General features: G+C 38.4%; 1 protein-coding gene and 1 non-coding gene across 2 annotated transcripts in view; both read left to right on the top strand.

The window, feature by feature from the left end:
• The first annotated feature begins 9352 nt into the window (after positions 1-9352).
• The window catches only part of LOC136413328 (leucine-rich repeat-containing protein 24-like), an 83681-nt gene continuing 67221 nt past the window's right edge, over positions 9353-25812 (top strand). The window contains exon 1 of the mRNA XM_066396834.1: positions 9353-9557. The gene's annotated coding sequence lies outside the window, so the exon portion shown is untranslated. The remainder of the gene's footprint in view (positions 9558-25812) is intronic.
• Positions 18885-18964, top strand: TRNAF-GAA (transfer RNA phenylalanine (anticodon GAA)). The gene is given in 2 exon segments: positions 18885-18921; positions 18926-18964. It is a non-coding gene; the product is annotated as a tRNA-Phe (tRNA).

Genomic DNA, 25812 nt, shown 5'->3' with positions numbered 1-25812 from the left:
AATTTTTCTTTCAGAAACTTGGCTGAAACCGTCCAGTTCGGGAAGTTTCTTGAGGTCTAACCCTGAAGTAATTTTTCCCGGAGATTCCAAGGCATGAATGTGGAAAACGCACCAAGCAGCTGCAATATGAGGGTAAGAATCTTCTGGAGATTTCTTTTTCCAAAATATTCCAGTGCTGGCGACAGCTTAAAATTGAATCCCTTACGACTTTGCGCCCTTAAATCACCCTTCATTTCGAGCTAAAAAGAAGTGTTTATGCAAATTTTTAAGTGCGGGGGTTTACGTGGCAACAGCCCTGACCAGGACTGATTTCAAATTTCTCAGTTTTGTCCCAAAATTCCCTAGTGGAGGAATCTGCTGGAGCTGTGAATTTCAGAACGAGGAGCCGGGAGACCCAGGAGAGATCCAGGAATTTCCTGAGTTCGCACCTTTCTGTAATTTTTCGGGGAGATTTCGAGGCATCATTTCAGAAAACCAGCCAAGAATATTTTGAGGCAAAAAATCCAGTGGTGAGAGTAGTCGGAGCTTCTTGGATACTTGTCGGAGTCGTCTTGTCTTTCGTCCTTTAGGATATTCCTTGAGGATAAAAACAACAATACTCGACAGTTTTTTCGTGAGCAATCCCATGTACGACCACTAAATTTAGTCTAAACCATAATGAACGAAAGAAGAATTTAAATTTGCTCTAATCGCAGTCTTAACTTCTATAGTTTGAGGGAACTAGAAAACTTTCTTTGGGCTCTCGCGGCCTTCGCCTGAGGTTTATTCCAGGATTTGGCGGAATTATAGTGACGAAGGGTAATAGTCCTGTTTTTCCTGCAAAGGGAAAACATTCCAGAAACTCTCAAAGCCCTTAAGTCAAATGAAAGTTTGGGTCGGGTCAGGATAGTGAAAGTATCGTAATTGCCATTGTGCGAGGCGCGGAAGGCAAGAAATATTTGTTAGCATAGACGAAAGAGGTTAAATGGGCTTAGATCCGCTCACTTCATTCACGCTACGCTAAATCTTTGGTTTTGTATATACGCGTGAAACACCCCGCAAATTTGTGGGGGGCAAATCTCCCCTAATTAAACTAATTTCAAGGATTTCCCCTGCGAAGTTCGGAAGGGAGGATTTTGTGATTAATTTAAGACACGAATTGTACTTGCAAGCAGCACCTATACAACGCTTAGACGTTAGACTACCAAGGCAATCGGTCCATCTTTAACCGATTTAAAGCCCAAGATAAATGGTTGAGACTGGAACAAGGCAAATGTCTTTAGCAGATGGCGTTTATTTCCATTGGTCGACCGCCTAAGCTCGCAGGGACTCGATCATACCGCCCTCACCTAATCCCTGGATTTATTTCTCCAGGTTTTCTGGATCGTATATCTTGTCCGGCAGGGCCTGTGGTATGCCGGCATACTAATGCGAACCCCACTGATTTTCTCTGGTAAATAATTATTATCGTCGCTTTAAATGGCCGCTTTAGTTGTCCAAGAATTGGAGGATTTGTTTCGGAGTAGTGTTTGATGTATGGGAAACTGATTCACTGCAGCTGCTCTGAAATATCGCCTCAAACCCACAATATTTCTAATTCTTCAACAACCTCGAACACGGTCGATCGGAAAAACCATCACGAACTTTGAATCCGATAACAAATAAAATATAGTAAGAACGTGGCGACCCGGAACATAACTCATACATATGCAGGGATCCTTGCGAAATATAGGTACTTAAGGCATCTCCGCCGAAACTCCCATTCTGATTTTTACGTTTCCCTTATTTTCCGGGGCATTCGTCATTCGACATGCATTATTCTATGCCCCCAATGGACGACGGCTTCGGTATTTTTTTATGTCTCAAAACCGCAAAAAATCCTTGAAATTTAATCTCAGCACTTGTTTGCCTGCTTGCAGTGCCCTGCGGGTCATATCGAAGCAAGGGGTCAGGGACTGAATTATTTAGGAGTGTCAGACTGACAAATGGACTAAGCTGCCGTTGGCCTGTGCAAATTTTATTAAAACTTTTTCTGGATCTCTCCCAGGAACATAAAGTTGAATTAAGACAAAACGACTATTCGGGATTTCTTGTAAAGTTCCAGTTTATTATCTCACGTGTTTATCTTGGATGCCTAAGGCTCATAAAATAATTAACTCTAAACTGAACCGAAGCAAAGTTATTGTCATACTTCTCTCTTATTGCTTGTTATTCATGAGTATTCCTGATGGAATTATTTCTAATTAAGAATGTTTAAAGGCTGCAATGATATAGTGGCGACATCTCAGTACCGGGGGCTAATCTACGGAAGCCTGGATCAAAGGAAACTGCAGGATCAATATTTTGCTAAGTTAAATGCAAATCCGTAGCCAATAGATGTCGCCCATAACAGTAGATGAAGTATTCTGTGCTGCAGGACAAGCTAGAACTGCTATTGCTTTGAGACGCTGAGAAAGCCACAGAGTCTTCGATACATCATTACTTAGATCGATTGAGGGTCGGAGTTTTCGAATATAGAAATCTGCAGGATTCATTAGGAATGTTTCATAGTTTCGGGGTTGTCATAATGGATGGTGGTAGAACTCTCCTCAGTCCGGTCAAATCGCCGTAAAAGATTTCATATGATATTCAAATATCTTTCATAGCTTACGAAATATTTAACTTCAAATATGGACAAAAATGTTCTCCAACAGTTCCACCACTCATACTGGATATTCCAAGTTCTCTATTGGTGAATAAAAATGTATTAACAATTTACAGCAAAACCGTTCGTCGAGGGAATCCATCTTAATATTCTCAACATCTCTCTAAAAAAACTTTTTAACTTATCCTCCAATGTTGCATTAGAACAGGTTATAAGTGATTTTGATTGATTGAAAGAGGTGGGAGCCATCGGAATGGGCGCTTCTAGGTGGAGTTACACTCGTCTCGTCGACTAGATGATGCTGACGATTCTATTGGGGTGTGACTTCTTGATTTTCCTGAAAAATAGGATTGGTGGCCCGAAGAACTCCTTTGGGGGATGCATGAAACAAGGACATTCCTTCAGCACGTGTCGAAATATCTCCTCCTCTCCACCGCAATCAGAGTCCTGGACAGTGTCCATCATATGTGGACAGCAATGCACGTGACCCGCCATAATTCTGGCTGAACTCGAATGACTTTTTTCCTGATGAGAGTACCTTAGAAACCCTAGCTGATTATCAACGGCCCTAGACAACCTATACGAACCTCTATGCCAAGTCAGACTGATTTCATGAATATATTTTAGTAAAAACAGCCCTAAAGAGGATATTGTAGACCAGTAACCCATCAGGGACTCATAAACCAACCCAGATTAGTAATAAAGGGGCTGTAAATTGCCAAAACGGGTATGTCAGTTCTGATATTGCTGAGATATGTAAATCCCCAAATGTTTGACCCACATTGCCGAAATGAGCCTCTATTTGGCTTTTTCCATAGAAATGATTCCTGTAGAAATTACGCGTCGCTTGGTGTCTGACCCTCGATATGTGGTTGAAAAGTGTCGGCAACTCCTAAGGTATGTAGAATATGCTAATTCTGGCCCTATTCAGCCACTAGTCTCGTTTCTGCATTTGCTGAGGCAATCGAGCGTCGCTCCCTTAGGGACTGTATATAAGGTTATTATCGTCTGCCATTCCCTTCCTACATCCCTTTGTCGACAATTATGTTTATTGGAATTAACCTTAAAGTTTATTAGAAATGTTTGTGCTAGGTGAAGCTGATTTAATGCTAAAATTTCCTCGGGGAAATCTAGTTAGAGCTCTCCTTTTGATCGCGTGCAGCTATACGGAATATAAAATCAAAACAACTTCTAAGCCCCATCCAAACTAGCAAATCCCTTAAATATATTTTGAAGGGCATAAAGTTTTCAAACAAGATCCAAACTAACAGAGAACTGAGATAAAGTTCCAGATTTCAGCGGGCTTGTTTACATTAAGAATTGTGCACTTCATAAAACTCGGAAAAGTTTCCATGTTCCAAGGAAAGAAGTATGTGGAGTTTCGCCACATTCGGGCGGTTGCCCTGGATTAAAGTGTAAATAGTGCTCTCTCCTTCGACAAAGATAGTTTTATTGACAGCAAAATACGATCCACTGGGGGCTGGAAAACGTCACTAATTCGGTTTTTCGCTAAACTTCGTGGTCGGAATAGCTTAGTTAATGGGGCACGCTTCCCTTTAGGGCCGTATGTGATGTTATTTTCAGTCACTATTACCTTCATTTCCTTTAGTCGGCAGTTTCATTATCTTTAAACTTTGTTCGGATCGGTTCAAGAATGTAAACGATCCCCGATTTTCTCCGTTTCGCAATTGGACAAATTATTTTGCATTGATCAAATTCTCCTCGAGTATGGGAAGGTTCTCCGCGAAAATTCAATTTTTAAATTGAAAACCCGACGGGGGGGGGGGGGGGGCTCGGTTTTATGTCTGGTGGATGTATATAAAACAGCCGTATTTGAAGTAGCGATCGTTTCACGCCCTCGAATGTACCGGTAACAGGCGTCAATGGGGCGAATGTAGCCCCTTTGATGTAAAAATTCCGCGAGTGTATTTCCAAGGGACACAAATCTCGAACAAACACTAAAACCCCTTAAAAAGGGTTATTCGGGGTAACTTAATTTCCTAGGCAAACGCCTCGCGAATAAATCAATTTAGATTTAGTCGAAATACGGTAAGACCTTCTTCGAGGGATCTGGCATAAGAGCTAGTTTACCAAATAAAGATCCTATTAATTAAAGATTAAATCTGTTCGGAAAGTGGGTTAATACGTTCTCTGCTTTCACCAGCAGTTAATTTTTCTCATGTTTCGATGATGAGAGACACGAAAGCCTGCAATCTAAGCCCGGAAGGGCAAATATTTCTCCTTCCAATTAAGATTTATCTACTAAATATGCAAAATTTTTAAGTAAATTGCTGAGGCTTGATTATTCGGCTTGTTTGACAATTATTATAGAAGATTTATTCGATTTGCCTAACGTCAAAACGTTTCGTGTGTTGACTCTGTGCTGTTTGTTTAGGTCCGGATATCAATCGGTTTACGTAAACCTTTTAATTTGGTAAAAATCGCCGGAATATCAATCGAATTTAGCTACGCATATGCACGGGGCTGAGAAGTTCATATTTCATTGTCGATATAATTTCAACGCGAAAACATAAACAGGAAGACAACTTTGTGCTTCAGCCCAGCTATCCTCCCCTGCTTGCTTTCGTATTCCCTTCGCAAATAATAAGCTTTTCCAAATGTATTTCTCAAGTTAATTAAGCAAAAGTTACGAACAATGACGATCGGAACTGGAAAGATTACGCTCGTTGGAAAAAGTTGTTTTCGCAACAAAAACCGTCATGCACAACTATTTTAAGAAATATCGGTGGGAAGTATGCAATGGAATTTGAATGACGTGGGTAATGGCATTCCACTTCGTGCTGGAATTTAATAATACTGATAAATTTTAATGAAATAGTTTCTTAGGTGGAATTTGCAACTACTTATTGAAGTCGAAATACCTACTTTGTATCACATTTTGGAGATTTTCGTCGCGGTAGCATGCAAATTCAATAAGTCCAAAAACGATCATTTTACAGGGGAGACCAAAAAAGCTGTCACTGAGGAACTAGCTACTAGAGCGGAAAGTTGTGTTCTGCGAGGCGAGCCCAGCAGAACCCAGGACAAGCCGAAGGCGCCTACTGTACATGCCAGTCGATTAAACTGAAAAACAAGATCCTATTTATCGCCAGTTTCCAAGTCTCGAGCCCACAGTATCTCGCGAACTCGTAGAGAAATTGCCGTAAATAATATTTTCTCGAGCTAGCGGAATGGATGAGCCTCGTCAGAGCATCGAAACTTCCGAAAATTTCAAAAAAATTCCCAAATCGCGGACCTTTTCACCTCTTCGCCACTTTTTCACTTTTGAGCGACGATACTTCTCGAACGAGTGAATCGTTCTTTTACAATATAACTCAATTTAATCGCCTCGATGAGTGCTATAAGCTCGTACACCCTTGAAGTATCTCTAATGATTTTTAAGATATGAAGTCACTTTGATTCCTATTTTCGCGGTTAAAAATGTCCTCCTCAAAATAAGTTATACATACTTCAAATTGAAGAATTCATTTTCACTGTATAAGTAATGTCAAAGTACTCAAATGGGGTTAAAATTATTATTAGGGATGAAACTTTTGAGGGTGTTTTGGAGGAAGCGAAACTAGAAAGAGTTTTTTCGATGTTTTTTTCTTCCGGTAATAATTACGAAATAGATTTCTTGGGGGATGATCGAAGAGGCGCCGATTTTGTTGAAAAATTTGATGACCCTTCTTTTTTGGAAAAAAAAATTTACTTTGGGGCCTATTCCCAAATAAAAAAATACAAAAATTGTAAAAAATACAACGAAGACCTGCTAGCTTCGTTACTACACTACAGATGGATATTTTCCCGCGACTTAGGTTTGCAGCTAATTTATTTCATTATATTTATATAACGAAATACTCATTTATGCTTTTTGGTACCTGCAAATTAACTCTGTGTTTCAGACATCCTTTCAACTAATCTCGCTTTTTATTTTTTTATTCTCCCATTCTCCGCTCGCATCAACCCCTCCCCCTCTAAAAAAAATTTATTGATGAATTTCCATCCATGTACCTCGATAATTCCGCAAACTTTTTACCACCCCGGTAGGATGATTCGGAATAAAAATCCGCCCTTATGTAGGGCAGCCACATAAATTGGTTTTTGTTTACGAGGCCATCTATTGAGGTCGTGTAAATGAGATGTCTCAACCCTTGGATCAATTTTATGTGTTATGACTTTCTGCTGGATGAAATTGAAATAGGGCCTTATTTGTGGACGGAATCTTTTCGCTAGGGAGGGTACTGCATTATTTCCAAACGAAGGTGGATATATCGAGAGTCCAATATTGGTTTTATTCTCCTCGAAAAAAGGGAAACAAGGCTTTGACCCGAGCTGCAATTTACCGCTTTAATTTGCTTGCCAAAAACGCAGTTAATTCGAATGCCCATGGATGTCGGGCATTTAATTCGACAACACATGGCACTTTAGTGTTTCATTAACATTAAACTTTTTCGATTTTTGTTGGCTCAAGCAAGTAAATTTAGCCAGTTCGTCAACGTCATTTAGTATGCAATTAGTCCCACGCTGGCGTCTCAATCTTGCGGTTTCAAATCCATCCCCAAAATTTAATTAGTTCTTCCCTTATAGACATCATATTTCAAGAGCTGGGACGCGACGATCTGGTTTATTTAGGGCATACTCAAGTCAGACAAGACCAAGTTCATTAACTCTGCAGCAGGATACCCCAAGAAAGAGCCTCCAAAATCCACGTATATTACTTGCAATTGAATATTTCAAGACCGGTTAAGCTAGAGTTTTGCGTAGCAGGAAACTTACGGTCTGTTTATTAAACGGAGTTTGCTCTGGCATGCAAGATTTAACTCGCCTTATACGCAATAACACGCCTTGTTACAGGATCTAATATATTATTCAATATTTCTCACTGTGGCTCATTCGTAAACTCATGGGAGCGGCGCAATTACGACGAGATTTGATTAAGGCAAACTAGGAGAGGAGAGTCGGCTCTATACACGTTTGTTTAGGTTTATACATAGGGTTTGCTCTGTGAATACTGTGAGAAATTTACTAAAGAGAGGCTTAAAGGCGCTCTACACATAATGATCTATGAGCAAATCCGGTGGTATAGAAATGCCTTAAGAAGCACAAGAGAAAAGCTAAGCCTCGAAGACCCTTAAAACTCAATTCCCTAACCAAATAACGGGCCCTCTATATAGATTGATTCTGGAAATTTGATATTCCTACCAAATTTTCCAAATTTACACGTTTTATCATTTTAATTCTCCTCACTCAGAGTTGTTTACAAAATTATTTAATTTCAGTGGTATCAACATTTTGTCCCTCTGACAGTCCGTACACGTGGCAATCCAGAGCATTCTCAGAACCCTCTTTCCCTGGCATTTTCTAAAAAAAATTCTAAATTGTTAGAAATGTAAACTGACCTAAAAAGCTGGAAATTTTATTATGTCCCCTGCATATTTTGAGTTCCACTGGACGGCAATTTTTTTCATAATTTTAATGATTTTTTCATGGAAAGTTTGTAGCAATGAGGAATCTAATAAATTTCTACAAAAACAACAACTAACCCTCATGAAAAGGCAATTCAACACTTCCGACCTGTCTCGCTTTCCAGAGGTCTGGCATGATCGATAAGATGGTAACCCCCCTCGGGGCGGCAACCCCTCGGCCCATTCCTAGATTGCCGTAACTCAGTCAAATCCCCAATAAAACATCTCTAATGCACATAAGTCAAAACACAACTGGTAACGCCTTTGTGACGGCCTGCTTTTTTTATGTATCTGAGCGCAGTAGCTCAAAGGATTAAGGTCATAGTGGAAATGGAAAAGTCGTCGCCATCCTCCATCCTGCGGTCCTTACTATTGGCACTGTTTTCTCATTTCTGAAAATAGGCGACAGGGATAAGAAGGGCTCGAAGATGCTTAGAAATTATTGTTATTACTTGGAGGTCGTCCCGAAAATAAAGAAGGATTTTCATTTTCTCGAAACGGACTATTGACAATAAGGGCCTGATAAAAAAACTCCTTGGGGGTCGAACTGGATTAAATTATTGCTAAGTAGGTGTGCGGAAGGAATTAAATGTTTCCGGAGATTTACATTAAAAGTCGCTCAGGGGAACAGACAACAGAGAACTGTCCTGGGGACATCCACGAGTCACAGCAGTACAAACAGAAATAAGATTTCAGCGTTTATTGAGGACCTGGAGCATTTTCTTTGGAAATAGATTTTCCTATGGCAAACATATTTGCCAGAACTCAATTTAGGTCGAGAGCGAAGAGAATGGATTGTCCTGGTACCTCGGATGTTTGATTTTTATATTAAATCTTAAGGACACACAAGGGCATAAAATTGGACGGTGCTGGGTTATTTTCCAGGTGGCTTCAAATTATAGGGTGAACCTGCTAAAGGTGGAAAGCTTCCTCTTTTATCCAGCCGAATTCCAGAAACTTCTTCTGATTGAAAGCTAGGCGGATTAAAACCCTGTTGGAGATTCCGCGAATACCCCTCTTTCCACTTTATTACAAATCCAAAGCCGTTCTTTAAACAATTCCGACAACTTTCATCGGCAAAAATCTCAAAACATGCCGGTCCCATAAATTCCTCTCGTCAGAATCATGGGAAAGGTCTCGCATAACGAGAATTTCTGGATCAGCTCTCTCCGGCGGCGTCGGACGAGATTCTGCGCGATTTCCAGGAGTCAAACCGTCTCCAACGCCGCGAATTTGAAATCCATCCAGTTTACGTGTGGAGTCCTAGTGACGCCGCTCCTGTTCCGGCGTCGTTTTCCAGACCCGATCCAGAAGTTTGACATTTGGCACTCGGTTAGGCCAAATTGGTCTGCGGTCACGTCGCGATAAGTCACGTGGAGGGCTTAGAGTGCTATCCAGACTTTAACGGTGTTAAACTGAGTGGACTTCTTCCAAATTTGTGTTGAGGGTGGTTTCGCCGGTTTGAGGTGAGCGAAATGGTGGTTGTCTATATGGGGAGGTGATTAATTCATGGCTTTGATACCAAAAAAGAAGCAGCTGTGAAGTTCAGTGGAAATTCTGGATGAAATGTGTGAATAGATGCTGATCGATATTGGTAGCCTCTAATCGATTATTCGTTAGGATCGGAGGGATGATCGATCATTGGGGATTGGAAAGATGAAATTTGGAAAATTCTTTTCGTTGGTTAATAGTGCTAAACTAATTAAAAGTTTTTTTTGTCCCGATTTAGCATTATGCGCTTGGCGGATTGTGTCCGGATTGGGGTCCACTGGAACTCCAGGTTTTTTTCCCAGTTTTTCTCGTTTGGATATAATGTAAAATTTGTTTGAATTCGTAAATATTTTTAATTATTTTTATGGTTTGAGTCGTTTCAGTGGTAAAGCCGTGTTGGTAATCACATGAGCTTCCAAATATTTCGCTGTGAAATATGCGCTCCTGACACATCAAGAAATTCAACTAAATCCAATATGGAATAGAAAAAAATCTGTGAAAACTTTTGCCCTTCGGTCCTAAAACTATATATCAATGCCAATACAGCCGGGAAATTTATATTTTTTCTTCTGTAGCCAGGAAAATGAAATGTCTTTGATTCGTAACTCGATTTTTAGACTAACCTTGCTTTTAGAGCACGAGAGCGTAATGTGATTTATCGTTCAGCAGACATCTAGAAAATAGAGCAAAATTGTTCTTACCATTTATTTCAGTGTAAAAGTTCAGGAAAATCTGAAATCTAACGTTAGAGGCAATTAAAACTCGGGTAAAAATTGTTTATGGATAAGATTGATAAACCAAAATTTTTTGACGTTTTTGAGCGCCTGTATCTCGGAAACGGCCGAACTGACATTCATAAATTAAAGAGATTCTGGAAGGTCCTTTCTTTTAGAATCAGGATAGGAAATTGGTCTTGAAAAACAGCTATTTCTTTTAGAATATACAGGGTAAGGAAAAATACCCTACAAAATAGAGACATTTCAACTGACTGCATCCGGTAGCTGGATAACTTTAGAACCTTCACTCTTATGGCACTTGATCAGTCTGGTTGATACCTCGGGACATGTTTGATGATTTTCATTTTTCGATATGTAAAAAAAATTACAGGGCGTTCCCTAAAAGTGCGCACTTCCTTACGAGTGCCCTCGTTTCGCGGAAATTCCCCGGTTGATTTTTATTAGTTAATTGGACTCTGAAAGCCCCTTAATTGTGAAAGCAGTGACAAAGGCTGGTGGTTGATCAATCACACGGTAATATGCGACTTAGTTACAATATGTATATCGGTTGACTGTATGGTCGAAAAATCAAAAACAAATTAATTTATTATTTATAACATTTTCACTTTCGGAATTAATTCGTTTTAGAAATTGAAAATTTCTATATCAAAATTTAATTTTAATGTTCCCACTAATAAGCTCCATTTAAAATTCATTTATTTGATACCCGCGCAAAAGGCAACAACAAAATAACTCTGGATGCGTAATAAACAAATAATAACGTGTGGGGCAGACTGCAAATGCAATTAAATCAGATAGAGCAAGAATTTCACAATTTGGTTAAATTGACAATTACAGTTCGGAAATATGCGAGATCGTTTTTTGAGAAATTTGCTGCTGTATCTACCAAATGGACTGAACTGTAGCTCCACCAGGAAAACAAGAGTTGCCAGAAAGTGCCAAAACCTTGGTGCTTCTAGTAAGTAATCACTGTCTAGAAGACATTTGTTGCCTCGTTTACATGTAAGCAGCCCCATCCGGTGGTGCTTCACTCAATCTTCAATCTAGGGGACCTTCATTAGTTCACGTAAAAGAAGTCACAGAGGTACTTCATGTAAACAACCTCCTAGGAAGATATCAGTTGCTGCGCCTACAGGATGTCCCCTGTCAGGAGTTTTCTACAAGACGGCGAAAACTTGGACGAATCCAAACTGGATTTGGAAGCCCAATGACATCTGTATTATGATCAGTACGATGATCTGTTGGAAGATCCAGATGAACTGACGTTTCAAAGGGCTGGTTCAGGTTTAAAAAGAAATTTAATTCCGTTATGTATCTTCGTAAACGACGGATGTGGGATAAACACGGTAAATAAGGCCGGAGCACTGAAACGAGTTGAACAAATTTAACAATTAACCAAAAAAGACTTGAATTTGGGAGAACGTGAAAGATAAAAATCTAAATTTGCTCTGCAAAATGCATCCACTCGTGCCAGGAACACATAAATCAAAGGGCACAGTGTTGTGGAAAGCTTGCTAAAATTACAAACTACATATTTTTAATGCAGTTTTTATTCCGAACTTTTAATTCTACTGGTGCACGTGGACGTCGAGGGCTTACAAAACAAATTGCAGCCCTTTTACCTTGATGGGTGTTTTCAGTTTTTGACCGCTTTGTTAGTGTTTGCCCTCTGTTTTCGGACAATCATGGAATAATTAATTGGTCTGTTTGTCAGAGAGAAAAGGAATGAAAACAGTTTACGTTTTGATGGAAAAGCCAGCGTTTGTGAAGCTCTTCTTCAGTGCTTGCCTAATGGGATAATTACATACACTCAATGTATCACAGAAGCTGCACCTTTGGGTCAGGCGGTCAATTGCGATATTCTAAATTTTTGTGGGTCCAAAGCACCTTCATCCACCCTCCATAATATATACATTCGAAATCCAGAAATTGCGTTTCCACGACGCAAAGCCCTTTAATCTTTTTATTCTTATTGACCGAAACTTTTCGTTTTTCGCACTCTCGTTCTCTTCCCTTTTCGCTCCCTCATTGTTGTCCAAAGTATTGTTGACAAACACAGGGTTTTCCTATCTTTGTTCGTTGTTTGCCCAAATCTAAACAGACGTGTAGGTATATAGTAAAGTACCATTCGTCCTACATACGGCACAAGGGCCCTAAATCCCCCTTTCCAGGATGTTTGTTCTAGTCATGGGACGCTGAGACGGGCCTGTGCCATTTTAGAAATAGTTGAGTACCGGTGCTGTGGAGGGTACTCGATGAGAACGCGTCCATTCGACCTCATCAAAATTTAAATTATAGGCTCATAATTAAAACATTCGCAATTTGGGCTGCATTTATTAAATTGAACATTTAACTCCCTGCAGTGCCTTGTAATATACTTTATGGAAATTTTGGATCCCCATTGTAACGTAAATTCGATTAATCTATTGAACGGGCATTAATATTCTCCATACTGTTTGGCTGGCGATTGGCTAATATTGGGGAGGATTAATTAAAGCTTTCAGACACGTAAAAATGGCAAAGAAAACGTTATAATCGATCTCCAACTGAAATCAAATAAGATTATCCGGGTCCTTTAGGAGTGTATTAAGGGCGCCCTTTGCTTTGCATGATTAATATCTTTTTTTGCCTGGAAAACATTGTGGAAAGAATTCCTACCTACAAACTCTGGAGGAAAAGTATATTGACGAATTCCTTTTTGGAATGTTTCCTACGGAAGGTTATTGATAAAATATGTTATATCTTCGTGCCAGATTTCAGCGACGAATCCCGGGAACAACAGCTATGTAAATTACCTCCTATGGAACAATAACAATAATTATTTCCTGCCGGATATGAAAATTCGTTTTTTATAATGCCCCAATAAAACGCAATTTCGCATTTGAATGGATTAAATTAATTTCTAAATCCCCTATTTGATTAAATGCAAATTGCCGAAAATTCAGGATTTGTTCGGCGTAATTTAGGTTTTAGCTCATGTTCTAAACCATATTAAAACAAATATTAGCTAATGAAGAGGGATTTCGAATACTGGTCATATCAGCAACCGCATCTGGGGAGCCGCGAGGCACCCAGAACTCTCAGTTTCTCAGACCATTTCTATTACGCAATATTCACTTCGGTAATAAATGAATTAGCTAAGAACAGCCGGGACTCATTCCAGATTAATACTGACACTTTATCAGGCTGTTGCGAATAAAATGGTTGGACAATGATAAATAATGGGCCGTCAGTTTATTCGGATCCGCGGAGATAAGAGACAATTTAATTAAATCCGACAACAGTTCATGTACTACAAACTACAACTTTCTTTGAGTAGTGCGGACCGCCCCAATGTCTCTAATGTGGAATAATGGGATTCCGATCTCGATAATAAGAATTCCTGATTAAAAGGAAAGGGAATTACATAAATCAACCGGGCAGAGGGGGATGTTGTTTGTCGGGCCAATATGCCAAAAACAGGGAGTCGCCCTGAGAGATGTTGCGGCTTAGTTGGTTGCACTAATTTATGTGTTCTTCGCTTTCTCCCTTGTTTCGACGTTTTGGGAAAAGCTATTTTCCAGAAAATAGTGTGTAACTAAGGGGTTTTAATAAAGGAGTTGATAAAATGGAGCTGGCTTACCTAGCGGAAAATGTGGAAGATATAGTGGAATTGTGCAAGAAAAGATAAAACAATCAGGTCGCATTACCTTCCATTGCGGAGGGTCAGAAATCTATATCTCAAATCTGAAAGTGATATTTATTTTGAGGTATTCCTTTTTTAACAAATCAGTGAACTCGGTTATTATACATTTTTACCACTGAAGCTCGCCCTAATATTCAGGTAAAGTCCTGGTGACGTGCCACGCTGCTGAAATTTTAGCGATTCCCGGAATGAGATCGGTTATCGTATGGGGGGATGTTCCGCTACCACCACTTTACCAGTTTTTGCTCTCCTCCTGTTTTCCCCTCATATTGCTACTCAGCATGCCCATTATAGCATTGAAGCACTCCACCTCAACCAACAATTCCCCTATGTTGTTTATTGTTATTGCCCTTTTACCCACGATACTTGCCTCAGATCTGCTGTTCTCTTAATTACCGCACTCAAAGAGCGTGTGTTGTACCTTGTAATATATTATAATAAAATATAATAATCTAATCAAATCGAATCACAGCCAGGTGTATGCTCAGTCTCGTCGCTTGTTTTGCTCTGATAGCACTTCGAACATGTATGTATCATAGAAAGTTTACTCAGCTAAAACACTCGATTGACTCCTCTCTTTGATGGCTCGACTGCCTCTCCCCCTGGCCTCGCGCGGCCGCTGGAAGCAGCGAAAGTAGCAACTTCGTTTACAGTCTAAAATAAGTGATGGAATTTTAAATTCACCTGGCCATGTCTGGTTCTATAGCAGTTGCGCTTTGATCTAGCTAGATTTAAGTTCTGAGGTCGACTGAATTTTCTATGATAAATACGTATGTTCGGGGACCACACTAAAGTAAATAGAGTTTCTGCTTTGGCTGCATGCAGCGGGTGCGCGAGGCAAGAGGCCAGTTAAGTCATCAAGAATGTATTTGACGGTTTAGAAAAGTGAACACTCCATGATAAATATGTATATGTTTGTTGGTAAAAATGGCAACATTGAAACAGTCTTTTGTTGAATTGCGATCAATGAAGTGTCACATATGACTGACGTCAGGGCACCAATAAGTTGTAAAACTATGTTGCCAGATTTAACAAAAAAGTTCATTTTGCTAAGTTATTGTTACAATTCATGTTTTCACGATTTCAGTATTCAGGTTCGTAAAAACGCTATTTGCTCGAACACAAACTACTATTCATGCAGCTGCAGGGTTATTTTATATAGTGACTAAATCCAATACATTTGGAATTTAGAAACTTTACATGAATAATGCAGAGCTTTTAGCTTTAACTCGAATTATGAACAATTTGAGTATTATTTAACAGACGTAGATTATTAATTTGCATGAATGGAATTTTGGGTATAATATGTGTATTAGGGCTTCACCAGGACGTGATTTAGACAATCATGACCGAAGCATCTTTTCGATGTCTGGAAAGAAGCATGATAGGGAATTTTTCACAAAGGAAACGTGTGTAAATATTTTTCTCCAAAGTTCGTTTTTTTTTTCATTTTTCTCTTTTTCAGGTTTAAAAAAAAATTTCCTGTTTTAGGGACGTGGGTGAATGGGAAAATAAATTCACATGCTCTTTTGTTACTCCCTTGTTTATGTCCTTTATAGATCTCGTGAAAAACTAAGTAATGAACCTGAAAGTGATGGATAATCCTCGGGGCAATATTTAGGAACAGAAAAAGCAGGCTGCCTGCTTATCAGTTCGGAAACGTCCGATTTACACTTTTGTTACAGCCTGGTTCGCTCAGTTTTTGTTCAGTTTTAATTAAGGTTAGTGGGTTGGGAAACCGGGAACGAGGAGATTTTGTCGACGAAACCTGATCGATCACGTTTTTACCTCCCCTTTCCCCTCCTGAAAAATCCCGCCACGATTAATGTTGTTTCTTCGGCTAATTTGCATTAGAAACTAGATCCTTATTGGAGCATTAAACATTCATAAGGTTGTTCCCTTATCCGGGCACCTATTACATCCACGCGATCCAATTTAAAACGTCGTTAACTGCCCTTTGTTCTTTTACATTTTCACGGAACATATAATTAAGTTTTAGAGGAAAAAAGGCGCGATCATTAGCAATTTGGACCGTTATGCTAAGCCTCAAGAGCCTTTTCGCTGGTTCTTTTCCTTGAGTAATGTTGTCGAAAGGTCCTAAATGGAAATTAAATCGCTTGTTTTAAGTTGGGCAACGATGTCATTCGTACGTCTGGTTTCCTGGGAATAATGGGAGAACAACGGCAAAGCCATCCAGAGTATATACTTCTGATCGTTGTTAAGAATAGAGGCAAAAGCGCTAAAGGATTTGAGCAAACGCTGAAAAAGTGCAGAATCCTTCAGAAACTGATTGCAATAGAGCAATTGCAGTTATTTATTTTAAATTGGAAATATTCGGGCGTGCGATAAAAGTCTGAAAATTTAATGAAAATTGCAAACTGCAAGCTGACCTTGTGGCTTCGTGGAAAAAACTGCCGTTGCTGATTTCTGAGAAGGATTCCAGGATCCCTTTTCAGGGCTCCTCTCCACAATTTCCCAAAATCCCCAGAGATCCTGTCCAGAAGCCTTTCCACGAATTTTGGAATGGAGGATGAGTTTGGGCTCTAACATAGACAGAGGCGTATCTAAATTTATCTTCTGAGATAAACCTTGCCCGGGGAATTTATAGGAAATACTGAGGTTCTACAACTAAATTTTGTGGAGGGTTGTTATTTATGTTATATTGGCAATCTGCTGAACCAGCTCGGCATTAAATTATGTTAAATTACCCATGAAATATCGCGGCCTGGAATGTGTTGGCATGACGAAGACATAAATCATTTCACGCTACCCGGAACAGTTTTCCCAAGTGGTTTGGGAATGGGCTAAAAAACAACACGCGGGCATTGTTATGCATGTGCTCGAATTCCATAATGTCGGCCCTGGAACGAATTAAAAGGGCCCAATGTTTTGGGCGCAATTTTGCGCGATTTAACTAAAGTTAAATAAAGAAAATTGAGGCACGTACTACAGCGATATTCAGGACAAAGTCGTTTCCAGATTCCAGCGTCAGGACGGAAATTTGCCTGAAAACCTAAGAGTGAGAGTCGGCGTAAACAAATTTAAGAATTATTGGCCGGAACTGACACCAAGAGAATAAAGAGAAAGATAAATCTGCGCTTGGGGGACTATAGAGCAAGCGGCTCGCATTTTTAAAGCACTACGTTAAGAGTTAAAAACGATTTTAATGGCGTATTTTACATACTTTACGGACCGAGGACTCGCATAAATCATAAAGAATATTCGGCTTGGCTTCGTGTCTTTTAAGCTCTTCCCTTACTTTATCTCGTTTTTTACCGATTTAAGCTTACGTAGCCAGATAAGGGCGGTTTTAGAAAACGTGCAACTCAGCTATTCAAATTACCCCCAAAGCATCGAGTCATCAAGGAAAATCTCAATCGCAGCAGCAGAGCTATTGCAAAAATAAATATATTTTTCAGTCCTCATCAGAAGAGTAAAATATTTCCAGTTAAAGCAATTTAAAGTAGACGTAGAAATACAATGAACCAGAATTCTTGTAACATAAAGATTATTCTCGTTTTTTTTGCTTCATTAACATTTTCTGGTCGCTCTTCGCTCCTTAGAAATTCTGCTTCGGGCCTTAATTAAAGAATAAGACCTTAGAAATCCTGCTAACAACTGGCGAAACGATCCACGACTCAGACGTTTTTAATTAAATGGGTTTGGCGGAATAATTTTTGCACCATCCCCGTTTGAGGTAACAGTTTTTAGTGTCGCAGGCAAGAGGGATTCTGTCAATTTCGCAGGCTCATTTTTCATCCTCGTTTTCATCATAATCAACAATTCAGAGAAAAGAAATTCAACTTACGAGTGTGTTTTTTCCTTACCAGTGTGCGGCATTGCCGCACGTATTTAGCCAACTGACAGTTGCACTTCACCGCACGTATGCGGTAAAAAATAGCGCACGCAAGGCCAAGTGGTATGTGTCAGCATCCAGAATCTTTGGCAGTGACACATGCAACTTTGCGCACATTAATATTGCATTGAACTGGCAAAGCGTTTTCGATTTACTACAAACGGTTTTGAATTTGGTTCGGTCACACGATTGAGAGAAAAGTGAACTAATGTTTCACTTTTGCGGTTATTAGCGGTACTGTATGGTCCCGTGTAAGGACATACTGAAGCCGCCTTAAATCGAAAGGAGTTTTGCTAAAAAGTCACATAACACACTAAAGTATTTATTAGTGTTTTCTAGTAATCTACAATATATACAGGGTTATTCACGTGTTGCTACACGGAATATTGCGGCTAAAGTATTTAATATTTTGATTGCTGCTGTTATCGAAAAAATAGCCAGGTTGCTTGATTGCTGTTTAAAGTTCATTTTAGTATTTAGTTATTTCAAATAATTTTGATAGCAAACTTTAAACAACAATTAAGCAACCTGGCTGTTTAAAAGCAAGCTGGCAACATTGCAGAGCTCATGCAGTACGACGGCAGTTGTTCACTATGTTTATTTTGTTTTTTATATACTATAAAAGGAGATACGCGGAAGCATACACTCCTTCATATCACTAATGTTGTGAAATGTATCGTATATGCTACAGCATGTAAATCATCAGGAAATATGTAATGACCAGTGCGTTTCGACCTTTGAGCAATTTTTCGTGCAAACTTTCAATGAATTTGTAATCGCATTACATTTCTAAAGGTTTTGAGATATCTGCAAGTTTTTTCTTCAAGTCCCTTTGAGGATTTTCTTTGGGGCAAACCTAAACTGAATGAAATAATACACCAAACTATCTTAAACGATGCTTAAATCGAATTGAAACGCACAAAACTTTACACTCGCCATAGCGAAATAAAATTCAGCTAGAAAACCATGAATCACCTTTGAAGGTAAACAGATTAAATGCGAATAAATTGAACGCTAACACGTCGGCTCATTAGCTTAGTGGTCAGAGCGCCGAACTGAAAAGTTATTCATCGGAGGTCGTAGGTTCGATCCCTACATGAGCCCGCAGCTTTTTTTATTGGGAAATTATAAATTTATTTTCCCAACAAATGTTTACTGTATGTCGGATTCTTAGTACTGGGGAGTATACCGCTGACGTCAAAATGACGTGCTTTGTTAACCTTCTATATGCCTCTGCAGTTTTGATACGTAAATTTGACGTCATTCCTCAAGGAGGGCTTTATCCCTAAAGGACAGAATTGAGCCCTTTGACGAAACATTTAAATTTCGAAAATGGTGGAATTAGAGACACATGTTCCCTCTTTTCCAGAGATTCTTCTTGGAATTTTTGCACTAAGGCACGTACAGGGTGTTTCAAACCTCACGTTCTGTATAAAAGAAAGAGGTGAAATTGAATATTTATGCAGGAATGGTACTTCATTTTATTCCCGCACTTTATTCAATTTGAAGGTATTTTTAGGGCACCGATAAATTTATGAGGATTCTGTTTTATCAAGTTCGCCACTAAATTTTTATGGACTTTAGGCCGCGAATGGCAATTGAAAGTTTTATCTATAATCTGAAAATACCCCTGCTTCGGGGATTATCAAGCAACTTCTCGCACTTTTTATTAAAAAACTTCCCAGTGTGGCTTACAAAGATAAACTTAGTTCTGGATAGTCTGCAATTAAAACTCAAGTGCTTTTGAGCACAATTTTTAATAGGGGGAATAAAATTCAAATTGCTATTATTATTTGTTTAGCTATATTACAGAGCCTTTCAGGGAAGTTTACGCTAAATACAAAGCGATGCCATTTTTCCCCAAATATTTGGACATCTGTGCGAATATTTACACTTTCCCACACCTCCTTTGAGATGATACTGTCGAAAAACATGCCAACCCCGATGGCGAAAAATGATTTGTGGCATTACATGACATAAATTCCAAATTCACATTAACGACATGATATATTATTTGCAACTCGGAATTTATGCCCTCGATTTTTTTCAGTTGGGACTGATGGAGCAATCGCTCATTTAGGGTTCTTCTCGGGAAACAGAACTCATTTATTTGCAAGAAAAATACGACTTTTTAAAGCTCTAAGCTGGAGTTTTACCTACAAATAAATACCAAAAAAGTTTACTTAAAGATCATAATAGCCAAATCGTAATGTCGCTCGTAGCTCTAAAATAAAAAGCAATCGAGTGCTCAATTTTCTCTACTTTATCTCGTGCAGTTACCGAAATCATGGAGCATTTAAATCAAACCAACACCGAAAACTTCTTATATTGAAAATCGTTGATGTGAACGAGCTTACCACCTCAAATAATGCAAGTTTTCGATCTTCCCTTGATTTAAATGCTTCATGATGGAATAGATCTTTTTTCGATAAAAAAAAAATATTTATCAGATTGACGCATTTCAGGATATCGATTGAAGTATATATGGGACGCAATTCCTGATTCGACACTAATTAAACTTTAATTAAAACGTGTAAATTAATCAAAATTAATTTTAATCAGAATGGCTAAGTTCATTAAAATCATTAATTAAAACGTATAAAGAGGGAAAATTTTTAATGTTTTTTGTCAATATTTTACTTGATCGTATCCAAAAAAGCCTTATTCGTCTTTTATTTAATCCGTATTAGAAATGCTCTATTTGTCTTTCTCGATCTCCGATAGTTTCCGAAATTTCCATCATAAAAATAAAAATTTGCAAGCACTGCGCATGCGGTCCAACCGGATGGTGTCCTGGTGCAGATTATTTTGGACTTTACTTGTAACTGTTATTAACTTGTAACGCCAAAACATCCTTTAACTAAGGACAAAACAGCCTTGATAAACATCCAATTAAAAAGTAGGAAATTCGGCATTTTGCAATTAGTTTTAATTAATGCTTCCATTCCTACCGCACCACAACATGATTTAGTAGAATGTATAAAGTTGTTTTGGTTCCTATAGGTATTTCAGATTTAGGCTAAGGGCTGCGCTGAAGCCATTTAATCTGAAGTTGCCCAGGAAACTCCCTTTAGCCTTTTAAACTTCAGGTTAAAGGGCTTAAACTTAGCCCTTTAACGTGAAGGTGCCCAGAAAACTCCCCTAAAGTCAACACTTAACTAAATTATGAAGATTTCCCGCAATGGCCCATTATAAAGTTGTTGGTAACATGCTGCCAAAACATGGCGGTGTTATCGCGGTTGCCTAAATCATGCACGGGAGGGGTGAAACTTCTATAAACATGCATAAACATGACGAAGCTCCGAACTATTTCCAGTGAGGTACGATGTGTAAAACCGCCTGCCTAATATACAAACTGGCTCAGATGCACCCATGGCCCTCTCGTGTTATGACGAGAAATTGCGCACTTTACTTGGGAAATTGAGTGGACAGAATTTGCTCTGGTTTGTTGTGGTAAATTTAGCTTAAGTGAGACGTCTGGCAGAAAATGAAAAACATGTTCTGTATGTCCTGCAGTTCGAGGCACCCTGCGAAGGTTGAGGTCGCTCACATAATTCTATTAGAGGTAATTCCATTAGGAGAGCTATTAGACTAAAGCAATTTGAGTTGCGTAGGTTTTGAGGTTGCGTTCGGAATGTTAAATTATTCCTTTGGCCCTTGCTCCTCCTGGTTTCAATAGGAAAGATAAGCTTTATCTCCATTATAAAACAATGGATTTGGGAGCAATAGCCAGGCTTTAAAAACTAACTCTACCTTCCAATTTCCCATTTAAGTTTTTGGCAGTCCAGGAGCTCGGTATGCCCAGAACGGCTCTTAAATTTTTGACTAATTTATCTGTGCAACGTACGAATCCAGTGTTTCAAATTCCCACCCTCATCAGCTTGGAAAGAATTTCTATTTTGCACGTCGTTCTCAGGTAAAACTAACTAAGAATAATATTTACCCTTTGCTAAGGGCTCGGACGAAAACCCTTGTTAACGTTCCGTGTAGAAACGAAAGAAAAGCGAAAATATCCAGTTAGCTAAAATGTACGTATAAAAATGTAGAAATGGCTGCGATGCTCTAAATGCGACACCCTGTGTATTATTTAATTTGGTTTCGGAAGGTTCTACGCGTTTGCGCCATATAGAAAAAGTGGGCCTAACTTGTACATGGTGGCCCAAGATTAATGTTTGAGCTTAAATACTGGAGCTGGCTATAGTGCGGTTTTTAAGTATTATAGATCACCCTGCGTATTAATAAATGCGTTGAAAAACAATTAAAGTTCGTTCAAAAAGAAGCATTGTGTTTATACCCTTAGTAAATCATCATATTTCGTTAATACATGCTGCTTTGAGAATAATCTCTAAATCTCGAAATATTTGAGTATGTTTGTCGAAATTGGACGAAGAATCTGTGATCGTTGTAAACAAACCCCCATTGTCGGATTGCTCATAGGGCTGAATGACGCATCAAATAGCTTAAGGCCAAGCTCAAATTTATGCGACTTTCGTATGGAAGGAAAAAGTACAGTGGCTCGAATCCTGGTCAGGCGTGTAGATAACAAATTGAATTTTGTGACGATATAATATATGTAAATGTGTTATTCAATACTGTTATGCCACAATCTGTTTTGCCATTCTATTCTATATGGGAATAAGGCCTCACACAGAAGTAGATGGAGTTATACAATTTTTTCAATTGAAATTACATAATACAATAGAATTCGTTCTATAAAAGGGACTTAGACGAACAATCATAGTCACACGAAAATCCATAAAAAAGCAGATATTATGGAGATTGTTTCCGAAAGGTCCGCGGATTTACCCCATGTAGAAAGAGTGGATCTACTCTCTGCAGGGTAGCTCAAGACTAATGCTTTTAAGATGAGATAGTAAATCTGCCTAAAATGCCTTTTTTAATAGAACGCAAATTCTCTGAAATACAACAAAATTTCCTTCAAAACGATGTATGTATCACGTTCCAACACTTAAACCGTCATATTCCACTAGTAAATGCTGTTTTACGTATCGACTCCAACCATGTATGCGATCCTGTTCAAATATCTCAAACACTTAGAATAACCACCAACACAGTAATTACCATACTTAATTGCCATTTTTTTAAATTTTCGTCATTAGATTTAATTTTAATTTAATTTTCCTTTTTTAACTTTCGTCATTAGATTTAATTTTAATTTAATTTTACTTTTTTAACTTTCGTCATTATGTTTAATATTAATTTAATCCTACTTTCTCAATAATGTATTCATTATTTTTAATCCTTCGTTCAAGCTCTTAGCAAGTATGATTCTCAGTTACTTTCCACTGAAAATAGAGCCCCGCTCCCCGACTCTAACCACCCCTCGTAGCGTGTGGGACGCCATTGACAAAATAATAAAAGAAATAACGAACAATCGGCCTCAAATCTATAGAACATAGTTTCAACAATAGAATTTCTAATTGCACAGCGGGACTTCTAAGGCCTAAACTATTCTTTAAGAAAACCGAAAGAAAACCCAAACCAACCAATAAATTTCCGTGTCCCTTGAAGATAATTATCTGGAACAGGGAAATCCTTTTAGCCAGACAAATAAAACATTAAAGGAAAACAATGAAACGTTCCGGGTAGAACTAAAAATATATTATTCCCAAGACTCGATGGTCCTGCGACTGAATCCGTTTCTAAGTAAGGAAAACCCTTTTCTAAATTTCGCTTAGGGCCGTGTAACTTCTTGGGGAAGCGTTTTCGGATATAAGGGGGCGAGATTGGCATCTTCTAGCCGCAGATTGCACCGTTCGGGATTCGGAGTGGAAAATCCTATAGACACGCCAGAAATAAGTGATAATATATTCTGTTAGGGGCCCCAGGGAGATGGAACGCTCTGGTTACGAAACTGGATTACATATGTGCATGCAGATGCCGAAGAAGCTCGGTAAATAGACCCTTCAGACATCCATGCTCCTTTTACGGACATGTTTTGCCTTCAGTTGTGTGGGAAAGCGCCACCAACATGGTCGTATAAGGAGAAAAAATATTCAAAATTATATTTCAAATAGTGTCATTTTTGTAAATGTGTCTAAACGGGACCCCTTGTATAATATTATTTTATTCAATAGCTCTCATTTAGCTAATTCCCATGATTAAATGTTTGAAACATTAGACCCACTTTTCCCATAAGAACAAATATATTTGAGAAGGGATTTGAGAAAGGGGAATATAAATTGGTACCACTAATATACAGAATGTCCCATATAAATGTTATCATTTTCCTCAATCACTCTGAGGGTTTGTTTTTTTTTAATATTAGACCTTCTTTCTTATTTCGATACAGAAAATATCCCCTTCAATTTGCGCCGCGTGTCTAAGAAACAATCCATGTGATAGAAATTATTTTTTCAGTCACAATTTTCTTTGAGTTGCGGAAAAATCTAATTAAACTAGGGATAGAACTGACTGAATAACTCTCATATTTGTATTAGAGTTAAGGCAAAAAATCTCCTTCAATTAGGAAGAAAAATTGACTGAATAACTCTTGGAAAATATCTAAAGATGAAAAAAGTTATTATAACAATTAAGACTTGGGATTCTCATGGAACTCCAAAACTCCACATGAAGCAGTTTGCCAAAGTTCTGCCTGAAATTGGGAATGTTTCAAATACCTGTATTCCAAGTTTCTGAAACTTGCCTAAACCAAGTTGAAAGCGAGAGTTTCCACGAGACCAGAAGTTTTGTCTGACCCGTTATTTGACTAATCAATAAATATGACCGAACGATTTTGTTAGGAATGGAAGAAGATGTTTTTGAACCAGACGTTCCCTCGAAAATCCACAAAAGGAAGTGGATATTTGTTTTGAATATCAAAGTAAATGCGTCTACATTGAGGATATTTGTGATGGATACAAAATAAAGTATTTTCTCCCCATGCAACCTTATGTGATGAAATGAGAATTTGACATTCTCAAGTCAGTAAACGAATTACTTGATGCAAGTTGAAGCTTTATGCCAATACCATATTTACTTAACAGAAATGTAGGAAAAGGTAATGGGGAAATTGACTTTTTCAATATAAAAAAATATATCATCTTGGGGATGTATAACCTTGGGACGCTCAGTTTCAATATGTGGTTTGTTTTGTGTCCCTTTACATAAATATTTAATTCATGAATTTTCTTTATATTCTATAGGAAAAACACAGATTGATGTCGAACGAAAAAAATCTTCAAAAACATCTGAAATTAGGCATCTCAAAGGGCTCTTATAGCCTGCTGAAACCGGGCTGTAATATCTCACCTACTTTCTGAGATACTGGATCACTCGGATAGGTGTCTCAAATTGTATTTCCTCAGTTCCATTAGCTCATGTATTCAATTATATAGAAGAATAAAATAGAATCAATATTAGTTGACCTAGCTAAAAAAAAAATTTATTAATAAAAATTAATAAAAATAAAAAATTAAAATTGGGAAATTTTCCTCCGGGGGACGGAAATATCTCGAGAACTCGAAGAGGTATTGCGACAAAAAAAATAAAACATATCGTCACGATGAGCCAATTCAACAAAAATAAGATTGTATAATACTTCATTTAGTTTCTGAGATGCAAGATCAAGCTTATAATGGTTATTTTCGACTGAAAGTGCCTCTAAAATGCACGTCCGCAAATTGCACTTCCAAGGCTCTACTCTTTCAACTAAGGAATTCATCGTCAAAATTGGCTCAATATTAGTTAATTAAATCGTTAAACTGCAATGCAAAACTTTGAACGCCCATATCCTTTTATTAACTCATGAAGCAATTACCTTCAAATATAACTCAAAGTAATGACCTCAATAAGCTCTATAAGCTCACTTAAACCGAGATGTTATACCTCTTTTAGTTTCTGAGATACGAGCTCAAATTGATTAACTACTGATTCATGCTTTAGAAAGTGCTTCATAAATTTTGGTGCCTTCAAGCTGCATTTCAAATACT

Source organism: Euwallacea similis, chromosome 13 (assembly GCF_039881205.1).
Source record: "Euwallacea similis isolate ESF13 chromosome 13, ESF131.1, whole genome shotgun sequence".
NCBI classification, from domain to species: domain Eukaryota; kingdom Metazoa; phylum Arthropoda; class Insecta; order Coleoptera; family Curculionidae; genus Euwallacea; species Euwallacea similis.
This window is presented reverse-complemented; position numbering and strand designations above follow the sequence as displayed.